The following is an 18700-nucleotide window of genomic DNA, read 5'->3' as shown; positions in this document are numbered from 1 at the left end:
CAATAAGATATTTCTTTAACATATAAGGTATAGTATACAGTGTATTATTGGTGTTAAGGAAATAAAATTCTACGACCATAAACGACGATTAATTTAAATAATATAAGGATTACAAATTATTTACAATATTTTAAATTCATAAATACGAATAAATAATAAATATACACATTCATTGAATTTATACGAATCATCAATATAATGAGCCAAGAATCTTTCTCATTAAATTTATTATTATATAGTAATATGGCATATAGAGCATAGTCCCGACCGGTGCACATAAGACGAATAAAAACAACTCTAAAATTGTAAAAGTCTAAAAAAAAAACGTTTTTGGTAAAAAGAACCAAACATCTATGAATATATATAAATATATTATAAGAATATATATGTATACTTTATAGAACACGCATATGACGAGTATATTAAAATATTATGGCGTGTTATCTAAATATAGCAATATTATTTATGATATATTATATAGGGCGCGCTGCACGCGTCAGAAGCCGATAGCCATATAATTTGTATTTTTTCATTTTTATCTGCGTCGTCGTCGTTTCAGAATCGTTCTCCTTTTTCTTCTCAATACCCCCTCATCCACCGTTTACTCCTACTGGTTATTCAGAATTTATGTATTATATATTGTGCACTGTGTAATAATAATAATAATAATATTACTGAATACGGTCAGTCCGATTTAATTAGGTGGCCAGAAATCCGTTTGCGTATATTCTCTGGGTTTCGACACCGATCAATGAGTGGTTTTTCTCATCGTCGCGTAGCTATATAAATATTATCGGTCGTATCTATCTCGCCGACGACGACTTCCTCGCGGGAGACTTTGACGTTCCACTCTCTGTGGCGGCGGTAGCGAGTAGAGGGCTACCGCTGAGCGTATATTACACGTCGCGTGTACATAATATCACGTATACGCATAGACACTAGACCGGATAGGAACACAATGATGTCGGATTGCCCCGCGGGAGCCTGCAGTCTGCGAGACGGGACCTCGCCATGTATTACCTACTGCACATCCGAGTTACTTAATATACGCACCTATTTGTACAGGGTGCTCCATTTCAACGGTTATAAGTAGGTTTTTGTGTTTTTTAAAAAAATAAGGTTTTCATCTTGTTTTATGTTTAGGTACTTTATAATACACCATTTTTTTTAGTAATCATTATTAGTGTTTTCTTTTTCGAGAAAGAAAGATCATTTTTTGTCTATTACAAGTATTTATAATAACCAATATTTTAGATTTTAGAAGTACCTATACATTATAATTTTTTTCTAAAAATATTGACGTATCTATGAATATTACACATTGAATAAATACGGTTTCACTGTTAATAACGAATACTTATTTAAAGTTCATATGAGTGGAATAAAATGGCAATCACCAAGCAGAGATTTTATTATATGGTCGTATAGTGCAGTTTCGCTCGTCTATAATTGATATGCTTATAAATAAAATCATAATTTATTTAATAACAAAAATTAATGCAAGACCACAAAAAAGTTTAAAACATATATAGGACCTGTATTACAGGTTGCCATTTAAAAAAAGTTAAGAGTTAAAACATCAATGAACTTATTTAGATAAAAAAAACTAATGTTGATTATAAAATCAGAGTAAATATTATGCGAATAGGTATACTTTAAAAGTCTTAAACATTGTTTTATTTAAAAAAAACAAAAGTTAACTCTGAAAATTATAGTGTAGCCAGTTAATATGTTCACCCCGTAAATACATGATATAGATAATAATAAAACGGCGAGTATAATATTACTATGTATAGATATATTCACTATTCGTTGCGCGTGCAGTATTCCTATAGCTAATTATATATACACGTACATATCATATTATATATATATATACTACGGGAGAACGAGTCTGCGGAAAAATTTTTTGCCGCTGCAGCCGATATAGTCTTTTAAAATCGGTCTTTTATAACGCTTTTATTAATATCATGATATTATACTATTATATTATCATGTCGTAGTGATGCCGCCGCCGTGTGCTACCCATATGCGTGCATCACGTCTATTGTTGTAAATACACTCGTATTTCGATATTAACATGAAAAGACTGTGACGAAGCGTTAATATGTAATATAATAAATAATATGCTCGTGCTTGTGTGTGTTATTCGGTATAAGAGTACGCGTTGCAATTATTATCATTATTTCTATTGGTATTATTATAATACTTGTGTCCTCTGCCCCCGTCGTCTTCACGCGTGTCGATACTCTGTAGGTATATTTGAGTACATGATGACGTACCGTCCAAGCAAACGACTTTATGACTGCTTCTCATTCAGCGAGTTTTCGGTAGTCATAGTATTTTCATAACTGCCGTTTCTGTTGGAAAAATCGAAATGACGATAAGTGTAAAGAAAAATGTCCGGGGAAAAGGAGTCGATGAAATTAAAAAAAAAAATCAACGTTGTTCCAACTTTCCGAGTGAAGTTGTTTTCAATCTGGTGCCATAAGTATACAGTGTGCTTAAACTACCTATATTACTATTATATATACTCTATTGTCTTTATATATCGCATTATATTTATTACACGTAACAAAGGTATAATGACATTTCTACAATGGTCAATGGCATAAGTACACATACGTTTTATAAACTAATTTCCCATAATCAGTGGAAAAAAAACTTTTATTAAAATAAATTCTAAAAATAGACGTTTGAAAGTGTTTAATGTTACAATACTCTAAAAAATTAAAAAAAAAAATATTTTTGTATAAAAATATATAAATCCAAATTTATGCAGTTATATAAACGGTTATTAAGAAAGTGTTAAGTTTATATAGTTAGAGCGCTATCTTTAATTACTTTAAACTTTCTTGATTTTAGCGATCACGATTATTAACAATCACTATTTATTATCATTTTATATTCATACTACACAACTATAGTATTATAATGTGTATTTATTATACCAATTATCGATACGTATCAATACGATGTACATAATATCATAATAAATACAAATATGCAAAACATGTATTTTATATTAAAAATAATTACATTTCAACAATTATATGATAGTTAATTATTATTGAATCATAAATTTGTTTCTAAAAAATGTATTTATATATATATATTTTTTTAAAGACGTACCTATCTGCCATCCTCATATCTTTCTATACGCTTCTGACAATGATTATGACCAATCTCTTAATCTGTATCGCGAAGAAAACGTGTATATTATCATATTTCACAAATATAGAGTCAGATGACATTTTTAAATTTCTAAAAAGACTCACATAGCCGGTCACTGTGGTCTGTGAGTATTTTTACGTTTTAACCATCTTGAAACGACATACATTTACGATGATCGAGAGTAAAACACTAAAATCTCAGCTAAACGTTAAAAAATAGCATATCTAATACCCAATAATTAATGTGTATTATTTTCTATTTATTACTGTTTATTATCTGTGACGCGCGTGCCACCTACCCCCTTCCCCATATGAATCATATTGTTATATATTTTATAGTTGTCATCGAAAAGTTTAAGTAGAAATATGTTTAAAATGTACGGGATATAAGTAGAACAAGTAAATGATATTATTATACTATTTTAAACGATGTATAATACATAATACCAAATCATAAGGACTGTCTTATATGAAGATAAGTAAGTACTAAGTACTATATTATTTACTGTATAATATACAGTAACTGATACGTATAATACTCTCGGTCACAACATATTATCATAACAATAATATCTATACATTATTATATCCTTCTAGTTAATACAGAACGATTTATTACGTGTAATATATTTCACTTGATGTCTAGATCTTCATTTTACCGGATTTAAAAAGCTGCTCCTTTTGCTAAACAGAAAACATAAATAAACAATTTTTATCGTTTCGTTTACCACTAGCGCCATAATAAATATAATTTAATTAAATAAATGTTACAATACAATTAATCTATAATAAATAAAGCGCACGTGTATGTCACGAATTGTACGCTTTTTTTGCACGCATCTAAAAATAACACTATATCCAATTTAAAACGAGTCATCGGCTAAGTTTTTAGAGTATTATTGTAAATTAACGTTAAAAATCTCCTATCAGTTTTTAAGCCATAAGTAATTTACTGTATGGGAATAATTTACAAACGTTTCATTTCAACGAGTGCAACCGCGGAATGCATTTTAGAAAATAAAATAACAATAATAATAATATTTCTGCACCAAATATTGTGATTCACACTTAACGGTCTATTACTTATAATATGATCTAAGAATATATCATCGTCTTGTGTGGCTGCGTTATCGTACCGACCGTCCACAATAATTCGTGACTAACACAATTAGCATCGCAACACATTTAATTTTATCATATGTATATATATTGTTTAAGTGTAAAGATGCCCTCGTAATTTACAAGGATTAAAAAAATATAAATGTATACAATGTCGAAGACACTTTCTAGAGTAAAGCAATTAAATTTCGGTACTACAAGTTAGTAGTTTTATGATTTCAATAAATTCACTGTGAATCGGGGTGGTCCTAATTGTGTTTGCCAAAATAGTCTTCGATGAAAAAAACGGCATTAAAAACGTTGGTATAATATAATAATACACGTATATAAGTACTACATATAATATATTTTACGAATCTCCAAAAGCCTCACGAAAATATCAATGTCGTTTTCATTTCATATTTTTAGACTTTACAGTTTGTCTAAAACTACAAAAAAAGACTCCAAACAACTCCTAACTGTCCTATTAAAATGTCTCAGTATTCACACTAGTGATTCGTGTAGTAGAAGTATTCATTTTTAGTCTACAAACGACGTCCACGTGTGCAACAACTAAAAATTGTTACCATTGCATAAATACGTTTTTTAAATACTATTTTATAAGCCTAAAATAATAGTGTAGGATTCGATAACATTATGTTTTCTATTCGTTACGAATAGGGTTTATAAAACAGTTGTCTTAAAATATAATTTGATAAGTTGGGTACTCACATTATATTATTTAGGTAGGTTGGCATGGGAAATTAATTATATGCATGAATGGCGAGTATATGTATTGGAGCCGAGTCTGAAATTTGAATAAATGGTGTAGTTTTATATTTTATAAAAAATATGCAATGGAAATAATGATTTATTTGTAATCAGAGATTATATAAAATTGTCTTTTAAATTGTTTTAAAATGTATTAATATACATTGACCGTATAATTCTTTTACCTTAATATGGGAAATTAGTATTGTTAGATGATAATGATGAAGAACTGAGTAATATTTATTGCTATAACTATCTTTTAAATATTATTTTACGCTATTTTTATTAGTATAAAATATAAATAGTATAATCAATATTGTAAATAATTATCTGCATATTTAATTATTATACACAACTTGTTTATAGTTCTGTGAATTATGTAGGTGTATAGGCTAGAGTTAGATAATATAAAAGAACAATGAGTCAAATTTGATATACAATTATGTAATAGGTATGGTATATAGTGTATATTTTGTTGTTTTTGATATTAGTAAGGGGTTGTGGGAGTGTAACAAAGTAAAGGGTGGCTCAACATTATTAATGTACCATAATGTAATGTAGTACGCAACAAAACTAAATCATTTACTCTAAAAATAGCAATTTTACTGACTTGACAAATATCGATCGAAGTAAATATAATATCAATTAACTACCTATGTAATTACAATAGTTTTCTATAATGATGACTACGCGACGTTTTAATAATATGACTTAACAAATTACTAATTAAGAAAAACGTATACCTTGTGACCAAGACTATAATATTATTTACGTCTTACAACGCGAACTCCAGTACATAGTTATATTATCATATACGTTAAGAGGAATCGCGTTTTACGAGTTTGGCGTTTATATTTTAAAATTTTAAACATTTTTATCGTCTAACCAGCTGCGTGTTACGGCGCTAAAACAAATTAGTAATGCTCCGAAACGCATTTGATCTAATAATCATAATTCTGATCCGGGTGGTATATACTTGCTAATTAAGTATTTATAATTAACTCAAAATTGGTAGAATAAAGGTATATCCTTAAATTACAATTATAATTAGACCGATGATGTGTTATCATTATAATGACTCACACGTCTAACTGATCATAGGAAAAAAAAACTTCACGGAAAATCACGTCAAAAAGTATTCAGTGTAATTCAAAATATTTCGCAATATTGTAAAAAGAAAATTATACATAAGCGACCCGAAAAGTATGAGTCTACTGAAACTGGTTAATCGGTTATCTATATACACACGAAATTGAATCTTATTTGTAATAAATCTATAAAAATTTGGCTAGAAGTTATAATACAGTTTTTATTATTTTTTCGTCAAAACGTGATATCTGTCACTGTTATCGGATAATACGGCATGATTTTGTTTTGATAAGAGTTATAAAGACAGATTTGTATTCGTAAAAGAAAACAAACAAAAAAACGTGTTCTTGTCCGGAGCACTGTAGCATATCATTACCATTTCAATTCTTTAACAATTCGTCGTTTTTTTAGCTTTACAAATTGTAACTATGTAAAGTGCGTGTTTATTATGTGAAAATTTAAAATATTGTAAAATTATAAAATATGAGGAAGGTCACCACTAAGTACAATTTTATTCCGTGATCGAATTTAAATCAGAAGTGTTATGTATTATTATAATAAATTATAATATAGTGTAGCCGATGACGATCAAAAATAATAAAGGTACACTATAAATGAAATTCCATTTTTTGAAATGATTGATATCGAATTACTAATTCGATGGCCAGATTTATATTTATTTAAAAAAAAAATGACGGTATTCGACATTTAAAAACTACGTTGACTGCGCACGACTCCGTCCTACAGTTAGGTTAGGTTAGATAACATTAAAAAAAAAAGTTGTCTGTAATATTTATGCATTTTTATTGCATGTATTTCATGTACAGTATAGTCATTATAATATTAGGTAAAATACTGAATGATTTTAAAAATATTTTATTATACCTGAAAACGACTACTTTAGATACTATTATTTTGTATTAATTATAAATGGCGTTAAAAAAAAGGAAAAAACTTGGATGATCGTGTTCCCGTGATTATACATACTGTATATTATGACCCAGTCATATTTGCATCGTATCATTCGTATCCACGTCGCATCCATCCGTCTCGAGATCCAGTAAAATATTGTGGTGATCACAGTGGCGTCTTGATGTAGCGTTTAAAAGAAGTGACGTGCGCCAGAGACTGATCGGCGGCGGCGTCGGCGGCGAATGTACAGGTTTGCGCTTCGGATAAATAAGGCGCAATCGATTGTATCGGTGGTCGGCGATAGAACGCAAAACGCCTACGAACACGCGCACACATAAACGCATTGACTCAAATTCACGAATACACACACACACTTCTGAGTTTTAACCCATTCAAGTGTCAGTTAGACGACAACGATACTACTGCCGCCGAGGCCGCGTCACAGCAAATACTCGCGACTAGTATAAATATTATGCACGCGTTTATAACTATAATACGTTTCGATACGTCGGTCGCCGCGGTCCATTGTGAACGGGGTAGGACCTGCGTGCGTGTGTATATTATAATAAATGTTATTGTAGTATTGTATAATATATAAGTATCGTGTATACACATACTTAGGTACCTACGACGCCAGAATCCGCGCGCGGTCTCTTTCACTATCGCACGGTCCGCGACGCCAATGATTCATCTCGCCCCTGTGAACTTATTATGCATCAGTCCGGAAGTCCGTTTTCGCGAATCAATACATAAGCGTTTATAAGTACTATACACGCATCGTAAAGATGCGTCTGAACGATGGTAATACTATTAGATACGTCACGACGTCATGTATATTGGTATATCCGGATACAGGGGTATGATCAAAGGGTTTCGATGACGCCTAGGCGTGCAATGGACCGCGGTGGACATTTTTTGGGGTGGTCGGGTGTATTGGTAAACTGTGGTAAGTATAGATAGTGTAATCATCTTAGTGTAGTCGACTTTTAACTGAGCTCGGTTTATGTTTTTTGAATAAATTAAAAGGACGGTGTCTAATTTGAAAAATCGGATGGGTGTATGAAATGTATATTGATTGTGTTGTGTTTCAGCAACCAGTGTTTTATTTTCAACCAGTTCTACGGGTCACGGGAACGACTATTTATACATTTAGGAGTTCTAATACAATATTATAGTATTTAAAAAAATAAAATCGAGATTTCGAAGCACCAATTCAATGTTACCGAAAATTGACTTAAACACATCATAGTGTTTTATTGTGAACGAGCAAATAAAAATATAAAATAAACAATAAGTATTGTTATTTGGTATGATAATGTATCATCACGCTTGTGTGCACAACTGTACACTAAATATTATTACTGTTATATAAACTCCTAACATGTACTATTGTACACACCAGTTCATGTCTTCATGATCACTTTATATTTATATTACACTGCAGTACAAAATATAATACGTCTACACCTAAACTTAATATTGATATAATACCTATATAAACTCATGATATCGACATTATTGTATACCATAATATAGATCCACATAAAAAAAAGTGATTAAAGTCTAACAAGAAAATACTACTTATAAAACTTAAGAAAAAAGTCATTGAAATAGTAAAATTTAGTTTTACTCAGCGTGCGAACTATATAATATTATTTTTAATGTTTATGTATGCCCTTTATTGTTTATTATAGGCGTAAAACGTATATTTTTCCTAAACACGAGTTGTTGAAGAAAATAGATATAACTTGTGTTGAAAAAAAAAACATCCGTAAACGTATATACATGGCTAAATACATATGAATATCGAAGATTTTTCCCTGCAATCAAACTGAAATACCGTTTTTGAACACGACTTTATAGTGACATTTCAACAAACAAGAAAGATGATTCTGGCACGCAGTTTATATTATACATCAATGAATGTTTCTATTTGAAATCGCATAATATTTACATTAGATTGCGGTATGTAAATTTTACATAATTTATCGTTGCAACTTTTAAATAACCTACAATATAACCACGGGCGTTTGCCTTGTATAGGAGAAAAGTTATAGCTATTGTTATTTGTTACACATCCAGAGTCCAGAGAGAAACGCGTTTTATCGTTGAAAATAATATATCTATAATGATATTGAGTATTGAATAAGTAAAAATTGTGATAAACTCGTAAGAAAATAATTTAATACTATTATTAAAATATTAATAAATAATAATAATTATTGTTTTACGCAGTAGTTTCATTGATTTCGCTATAGTCAGCTACGGCATCGAGTATTCGAGTGGCACTCCCCGGCGGCGGGTGTCTTTACGTAAATTATTAAGCTCATTACGTCTGTTCAACGCAACGAACCGCCTACATAATGAGGTCATTCGCGTGTAACCTTAAAAAATGTCGATGTATTACAATATCGTATCATACACATGATATGTGTATATAGGTATATGTATTATTCGACGAGGTGATCGCATCTATAATGTTATATATATTTGTGTGTGTATAAGAGACGTGTTACGAAACGTTACAAATTAAATGTAATCGCAGGTAGGCAATGCAACTACTATACTAATCTCGTACATATTATTAAAAATGTATAATATAGGTATGTACATATACAAATTATGTGTGTGTCTAATAATGCAGACATATGACGACGACCTCTTCTCGTATACATTATACGTGGCAGAGAATACTGCTGAAGTCGTATAATAATATTATAATGAAGTTGAACGAGCATGGCTACTGATAAGATTTAGAAAAAGCACTCAATTTTGGTTCACAGAAATATCTAGTTATTTTATTTTATTAATTTTTTTGATTTGTTCTTCTAGTCATAAGCCATTATTATTCCAGAATACACCATAAAGGGCTTATTAAGTTGAGTAGAAATGTGAAAGAGGTGCAACGAGTAAAAATTAAATAAATACACTATTTTACATGTAATCTTTTTTTCGATTTCTGTCAAAAAATCTAAACACAGAATGTTTTAATAATATTGTTTTATGATTACTACTTTTTTTTTACGTTTAAACAAAGATTTGTATACGTTTCTGAGTGAAAAATACATTATTATATTAGACAAATCGTGAGTAAATAACAAGTTTTAAATTTTAATTTAGGCAAGCCAGATTTATTTTTATGTTTTAAACATTTTTTTTTCGGCGCACAATAATATGTATATTAATTTTAAAATTATAATTTTAGTATGATTATATTTTTATAAAACCGCAGTCAATATTTTTGATATATCTTTATCTCAATTTTCAATGTTATATAATATTAAGACAAGTTTTTTTTACTTCTATTGTACTTATTATAGCTCTTAAAGTCAATTTTTAAATTATAATGGTTATTTTAATCTAGGATTATTGTTAAAATGATATAATATAATATATAATGTCATAATTTTTTTAAAATTCAATGCATGTGGCATGTGTAATGAGAAATGACTAATGAATAATGGTTATACATTATTCATACCTATCTATTACTATTACCTATTTATTTTAATTTATATTTTACTTATTTGATAAAAATTATGTGTATTTTTAGTAATAAACGTTGTTTTGGAATATATACTATGTCACGATGACAATTTTATTTTATTTTACTCCGTTTCATACCTAACGATTCTACAGAGAATATCATAGTTTTATAATATTAATTTAATAGAAGGAAAATTTAGAAAAAAAGTGAATATGTACATTAATAATTAGTAATTATTAATTCCAGACTGATTTCAATACTGTTAATTATAATTTATAAATAATAAAATGACGTTTTCTATGCGAACGATAATCATGTTTTTCGATTTAATTTGAATAAAAATAAAATATATGTTTCTTCATCCGTGCATAGTAACCAATTAATATTAATTAGATTTATAAAAAAATTTTATACACCTATGTATAAATTATATGGAATAATATATATTTTATTTTATTATGCTTGATATAAACAACATTATAATATTGTTAAATACACGTATTTACATTTCGTAGAATAATATTGTAATTAAATTCTAGAACGATTAATTCGAAACGATTTAAATGTCACAATTTCAAAACGCACATTAATCTTGTGGGCACGATTTAACTAGAAAATACTTATCGAGATTTTGGTCGATAAAAAATATTCACGTACCAAATATACAGAGTGAAATTGGAAATTCAATAATTTAAGTAATAAACACTGAATGAGTAAATGTGAAAATATATTTTAAATACAATTTGTATTATAAATTATAATATATAAATGGCATAATATGTGTATATAATATATATATATAGTAACAAAATTTTCATTGGAAGTATTAGAGATTGGGATTTTATAAACGTCTCATCTGTAAAATCTGTTCGTAAAAAAAAATCTCGTTGAATTATTTTAAGTAAATAACTCACAAAGTACATCTTATACTAAACTACTTCACCTAAAAAAAATTGTATATACGATTTTTTATTTATTGCGAAACGTAACCTCTTTCTTATGGTCGTCGCATCTACTTTTAAAATAGTTACAAATAGTTCTAATGTAATATAATAATATGTTAAAAACTGTAGCGGAACTTGGGAATTATTTTAAGTGATTAAGCCCCCCTCTCCCTTCTAACCCGCTAAAAACTTACCGACCATGGATTTATTTCAGTGTTTTAAGTATACGTTTAGATGGCTGAAAATAAGTTCGCGACAGATAATAATATATATATAGGTACATATTATGTAGGAATAAGGTCTGAGATAAAAAAAAAGTAATAAGTTTAAAATTAGTCATTTCGGCCATAACACATTCACGCATGTGTGTGTATGCATGTGTGTATTAATTACGTAGTTGCGTATGTATAGTGACATCATAGTGAATACGATATTATAATCATATTTTGTGTACCTACTATCTTCGACGATTGTGAGCAATTTTCACGTATAGAGGGGATGGATTGAAACTATATACTAAAAAAAAACCGGTTCTGAGACCCTTGGAAAATATTGGAATCTCCCCCTCACCAGAATCCTTATTTACATAATATGTAAGTCTTAAAAAACCAATACCGAAATTTTGAGTGTACTAAAGATATTTTTCCATGTTAAACAGGCTTTTATTGTATGTTTTATAAATGTTAATATTATTAGTTGTGTTGTTAATCGTGTATAAATTATAAATTTAAATTAGTGAAATATAAAATCAAAAATTGTTAATAGTTTTAAAAAATCAGAACCGACATTTATGTTTTACTAATAACTGCATTGAAATCTATGTAAATATGTATAAAACCTTTAACCCAGCAATTAAAGCATCCCAACGTGTGATGCATTTTTTTAACCGTAGCCCGTAGGTATGCACTACAGTGCATTGTACATGTGTGTATAATATTCGTCATTAGTCACGGATAGTTTATAAAATAATATACAGAATTAGTGCATACATTATTTTACATTTATTAGTAAATATACCTACAATATAATTCGCAAAACGTTATTTTCGTTATTATGGATCTATAATCCCAATTATACAAAACTAAGTAATTCAAATACTTGTCGAAGTTAGATTTTGATACGTTTAAATTTTCAGAAAAATTATCCACTAAATAATTAACAATAGAAAATGAGATTTTTTCTATTTTATGAAAAACAGAAGTTAGCTTCTCTACAGAATACTCCTAAAGGAGTAAAAATTAAAGAATTTGAAAATACGGTCTTTTAGTATTAAGTATATTTATAAATTTTCAAAAATCAGATTTTAAATGACTGCATTATTGATGAAGAAAAAGGAGGTAAGCTCTCTTGGGGAATCATTCTAGGAAGCTAGTCGGAGTGATTTATAAGTATGCGTTTATGCGAACAGTTCATTATGCTACAGCAAGCTGTAGATAAGCAGGATATGTGGATTATTGCTGTTTACTCAAAGTATACTTGATAAATCACGACTCTATGTATATTTGAGATAAAATAAAGTATCTAAATATATATCTTATTATTAGTGTAATTTCGATTCAATTTAATCATTGATACATTAGAATAATTAAAAAAACTGTAATTTATCTATCTTATTAAAAAAATAATTTTTCAATATTTTTATTTAAAACATTATAATTTTTTATATTATAGGTACAATTGTTATTCTCGTAAAAATTTCAAAATCTTATAGTTGTCATAAGTGCCTGTTATTTAAAGCATGTCGTACTTAGAAAGTTTTCTATAGATAGTGAAAATATTCCCGGTCCCAAAAAAATTTTTGCTATTTGGATGTGTCCACTATTTAGAGGTATCCGTTAAGGAATGTTTTACTGTTTATAAAAAATCACGAGTATTTTATATAAATGTATAAGTACATATTCTTGCACTTCAAAAGTTTATACCTATATGTATATGTTTATTATAGTATATGCATTATGCATAGATAGCTATAGTATATAGGCACACAATATTTTTATAGTAATATAATACTGCTGATGAAACAATCGACAGGTATATAATATTTTTGCAGCATGCGTTTGTACGCATACGTGTATATCATTAGTTTAGTAAGCTGAGCTCATTCGGTAAAATTTTTAAATTATACAATTTATTTTTTTACGACGAATCTAACTTTATATCTTAATGTGCCTCTATATTATGCAGAGTGTGTAGACATAATTTGTCTTAATTTATGTTTTTAATATTATTGAGAACATAAAAAGATACGCTGCAGTGTTCGCTTATTTAATTTAATCTTATTAAAAATATATTATATAGGAGGTACCTATATCTCGGGTATTAAAGAATTATTATAGTTGGACCGTAGCCAAATTTTATGTTTAAATTTTAGGTGGCAAGCGAATATAACAAATCACCTAATTGCTTTATTATTTTAACGGTCACATTTAACAAACGCATTAGTATGTTGATTTTCGATGAATTTTAACTGCTTAGATGTTCTAACATGCAAACAGTGCGTTTAGTATTGTATGCAGTATTTAAAACAATTTTTTCGATAATGTAAATTAATCGCGTTAAATAATTTTAATATTTTGTGTTGAAGCAAATTCATGATAAATATATTTTGGTTTAACTGAGTAAAAATTAATTTATCCACAGGTAACAATACAACAATTATTGTACTTAATAGTGATGGAGTAATGCCTTTAGAAGTTTAGAATATAATATACTATTAATACTTATATATACGTATATGTAATATATTGCTCATATTAAGAACAAGATGATTATGCAATGGAAATTCGAGTTTTATTTCTACCAATTTACAATAGCGAATGAAATGTCTGACGGAACATTATAGTAATCACCAAGTATAAAATAATCAACTATATATTATAATATTATAAGCATACGCATAATTGCAATGTTATAAAAACAAAGAAAGAGTTTGGTTGCAAATGCGACGGACTCTACGAAAATTATGTTATTCGTTACAGATGAGAATCGTACGCGAAGGTATGATATTAAAATTAAACAACGAAAGAATAATTATTACATTCGGTCCAAGCACTTTATTACCATCATATATACTACACACACAGATATATATGTATACGTGTACGCATCTCTATGTTTTGTATTACATTTTCCGCTTAATTTATACGTCTGCTACGTTCGTCCAATTCGTTATTAAATTAGATAGTGTATGATTAGTATGATTCATGTCTTTTTCCGTGGTTGTAAACTTATAAATAGTCGTAAACTTTTTACTAAAAGGTCTATGTCGTGTTATATGTGGTTTTCTATTAATGTCTGTACGTATTTTATACATTGTGACAAACAAATAACAAACTCTGATACGTCTCATGTCACAGATCTATATTATTTGGAGAATTCCCAAGTAACCTTAACCTAACCTTCTTAATAAATATTAAGGCCCTGCATGCCCAACACTTAAGTTGGCAAGCCGATAGTTATTTAAATTTTTTATTAGTAAATAATGTATTATACATTATGGTCTGATGAAATTTTATAATAATATTATTTTTGTGATTCGAAAAATATGAATATACCCGTGAAGTTTTACATACAAAAATAATGTATAATGTATGTATTATATTTATAAGTAGGTATAATATTATATGTCTACTACTGCGCGGTTTAAATTTATTATGTACCTCTACATATGGTAGAGTAGGTGAGCATGATTAAAAAAAATCACATGCGATTTAAACGTTCGTTTAAATCGCTCTGTACACGATTATTTTCACGTGGTATTTCATTCATTAACTCGGCCCGTCAGCGATAGCCGAAAATTAATATTAAAACGATACACGGAATAACTGTGTCTAGTATAATAATATACATACTCTGGTCAGGCGAGTCAAATTTTGTTTATTGTTTTTTTTTCTACACTGCAATGCTGTCTCGATGATTTACCCATACCCAAAACACTGGTCAATATATAATAATAATATTATCTTTAGAAAACCGTGAGCTAGACATACAGATTTATCGCATGCATAAATAATACGGTACACCCGCGTATTTTAATACTCGTACCGTAGACTAATTTATTATGTGTGTAAAATCGCAGATTCGGTCTGAACTGGTTACCTACCTATCAAAATGAGTGTAATTAATATCGTATAGACGAAAATGAGCTACTGCTATCACTTTCACTATATACCTTCATTATTATTATTATTATCGTTATTGTATTATAATTTAAAATAATATTACGCATACGGGTGTGGATAAATAAAAAACATCGGTAACGGAATACATTGCTATTTCTAAAAGTCTAAAGTAGGTATAGTAGTCTTCCTAAGTAACGAGCATGCTATAATTAATAATTTTAAAATTACGACAAAATAAAAAAAAAAATAATGCAGACCAAAATATATTTGCTCATATCGTATGAAACTAACACAAGTTTTTTTTATAATATACATCGAGGACGTCCTGGTGAGAGTTGATAATTTTAAAATTATTACAACAGTGAGATTTATATGACAAAATCGTCTCCCTAAAATTCGTAAAAAAAGATACTCGTTAAAAAAAAAAATTATATCGCAACAGGATTACAAAGCTTAAATGTTGTAGATCGTAAAATTTATAAATACTTAAACATATCAAATCTCATAATATATACACGTGGCGATCATAAATAAATATTAGCTGTTAGCGATAACATTTACAATCATAATCATAATAACGATCTAATTCTTAAGACTACCTAGCTATGTCAACGATTGTGTAATCATCTTGGATTATAATTTTTTTTGTTATATAAAAATGTACGTACCTTCCATTGGCGAACAGCGATCCTTGATGCGTCATGATTATTGCGAGTGATTTGATTGAATGGCATATCGTCTGTGTAAACCTCTTTAAGAAGATGAAAGTAGCTACTGCAAAACGATACCAACTTCCGATTTTTCACAAATTTTAACGAATGACCAGTGACCAGTGTTATCATTACATGAGTTCTAAAAAAAAAACCATTAAGTTGTGATTGCCAATTAATGTAAATCATATCAGTGCTCTAAATTGAAGTCTTTAGTATCGAGATATTTAGCAGGTAAAGCGTATTCAATTAGGTAATATTTATCATTGTCATTATTATGATAATTAATTAAACGCGGTAATTGTAGTAGTAATATAATATAATATGGTCAATCAACGGGTGTGTTATTAATAATATTAAAAAAAAAAATCACGTTTAAAATGATCGTGAAATCGAAACTCACGATATTATCAAAAATAATAATCGATGCATTTAAATGCGATGTCTTTATGGATAGTTGATAAATCGTAAAGTGGGTTTTATAGCAGTCCAGAAATATGCAAATTATGTATACACTATACAGTATACAATAAAAGTATATGGACATTAAATTCTCATTTATACACTTGTACGAACATTATCAGAGTCGTTTCATAGCCGTCCAACTGACTAAACTGTTTTTACGTGTCAGTGTTTTTGGATAATATATTTTATTTTATAATTTTATAAGTGTTCATTATAATAATTATTACCATTCACTAGTCACCACTATGATGCATTTATACGAATCATCTCAATTAATCAATTAAATCTTATCTACGAGTATATTTATAAAAAGTGTTATTATATGTTTTTTTCACATTTGTATAAAGACATTTTATTATCATTTATTTTATAACCGAACGTCGAAAAATTGTATTTTTTTTTTTCAAAAATCATAAAACAACCAATTAGGAAATCATTATGGGTGGTTAAATAAATCGAAATTCGTGCGTGCTCTTACTTGCGGAGTGTATAATGTGCAAATACGTTTTATATGCTTTATGTATGAACGCCCATAGGTATATAATAAATATATAATATATTATTTGTATAGGTACCACCTAGCTACATCGTATTTAATAAATATTATCTATTAGAGAGACTGTGTGGCGTGTAAGGTAGACGTCTACGAAAAAAAAAAGAAAACAATAATTGTCTGCACTGAGATTTCTCGGTTAACATTAATAAAATATTATATACGAACACTCGTGTACCGAATCTTGCCGTCCTACCGAGAGAGAGACACCTAAGGGAGAGACTACAATATTATATACATCGTTTTATTATAAAAAGAACGTTAATTACTATCGGTCGACCTTATTTATATTATTATAAATTATAAGACGCGGTCGTTCACGCCGTGTGATGGTCGATAGTCATCGCGTATATAGTGCTGCTTGCTGAAGGTATGTGCGTGGCGAGTCGTACACTCGTACACTATATAATATTATAATTTCATTTATATATATATATATATATATGTATACGATACGATGTTGTGAGTGAGTGTGAGTATACAAGTGGGCCACAAAAACAGAAGCCACGGGAAGGCGGCGGCGAAGCACCCGGTATCTGGTAAGCTCTTCGCACGTGAGTATATAATATAGTTGGTGCTTTATACCTATACTGTATATTAGGTATATACACGAAGCGGTTTTAATGAGCGGCGCGCATTCGGACAAGGTTACGAACAAGTGTTTAATGCCCAGTAGATACCAATCGACGGACTTGTTGTTATTATTATTATTGTTGTCGGACGGTACTTGTGTGAGTGTATACTGTATATGTATATAATATATATATATATGGTTTTTATTATCATTATTATTACTATTCGATTCGGACGCCCCCGTCGTCGTCGCCGTCCGTTCGGAAATCGGCGTAATAGTAGCCAGTTTGGGTGGCCTCGGGAATAATATCGATACATTATTGTCAGTCCGTATATTAATAATGTAACGTATATATAAATCCGTGCAGGCGCGTCATTATAATATCTCATTTCCCTATCGGATCGCCACCGACACCGCCACCGCCGCTGCCGCCGCCGTAGCCACCGAACTCTCGCGTACCGTACATTTTCGGGGGGGCCAAACTCGTTTTTTATTTTTTCTCATACATTTATTATATACCTATACTCGCAATTAACACGGATCTACCGTTCTCTTTCTTTCGGCGAGACGGCGGCCCTCGTTGCATACACCATAATATTATATACTGACTTATCTCGGCACTGCACCGTGTCGATCTGAAAAATAAAAGCAACTATATATTATATTATAGTATACGTCACGCCGTGTTTGAGACGATGATATATATTTTGATTTTTTATTATCATCGCCAGGATTTCTTTAAAAATAAAAAACTCCAAAAAATGCACTAAAAAATTATTAAATTGTTGAACATAATAATACTA

At 29.2% G+C, this 18700-nt stretch overlaps 1 long non-coding RNA gene across 1 annotated transcript in view; it reads right to left on the bottom strand.

Annotated features, from left to right (window-relative positions):
* The window catches only part of LOC114128683 (uncharacterized), a 101837-nt gene that overhangs the window by 10804 nt on the left and 72333 nt on the right, over nucleotides 1-18700 (bottom strand). Inside the window, exon 6 of the long non-coding RNA XR_007604431.1 lies at nucleotides 16264-16447. This is a non-coding gene — a long non-coding RNA (uncharacterized LOC114128683). The remainder of the gene's footprint in view (nucleotides 1-16263; nucleotides 16448-18700) is intronic.

The sequence above is a fragment of the Aphis gossypii genome, chromosome 2 (assembly GCF_020184175.1).
Source record: "Aphis gossypii isolate Hap1 chromosome 2, ASM2018417v2, whole genome shotgun sequence".
Lineage (NCBI taxonomy): Eukaryota > Metazoa > Arthropoda > Insecta > Hemiptera > Aphididae > Aphis > Aphis gossypii.
Note: the sequence above shows the minus strand (reverse complement) of the source record. Positions and strands in the feature narration are given on the sequence as shown.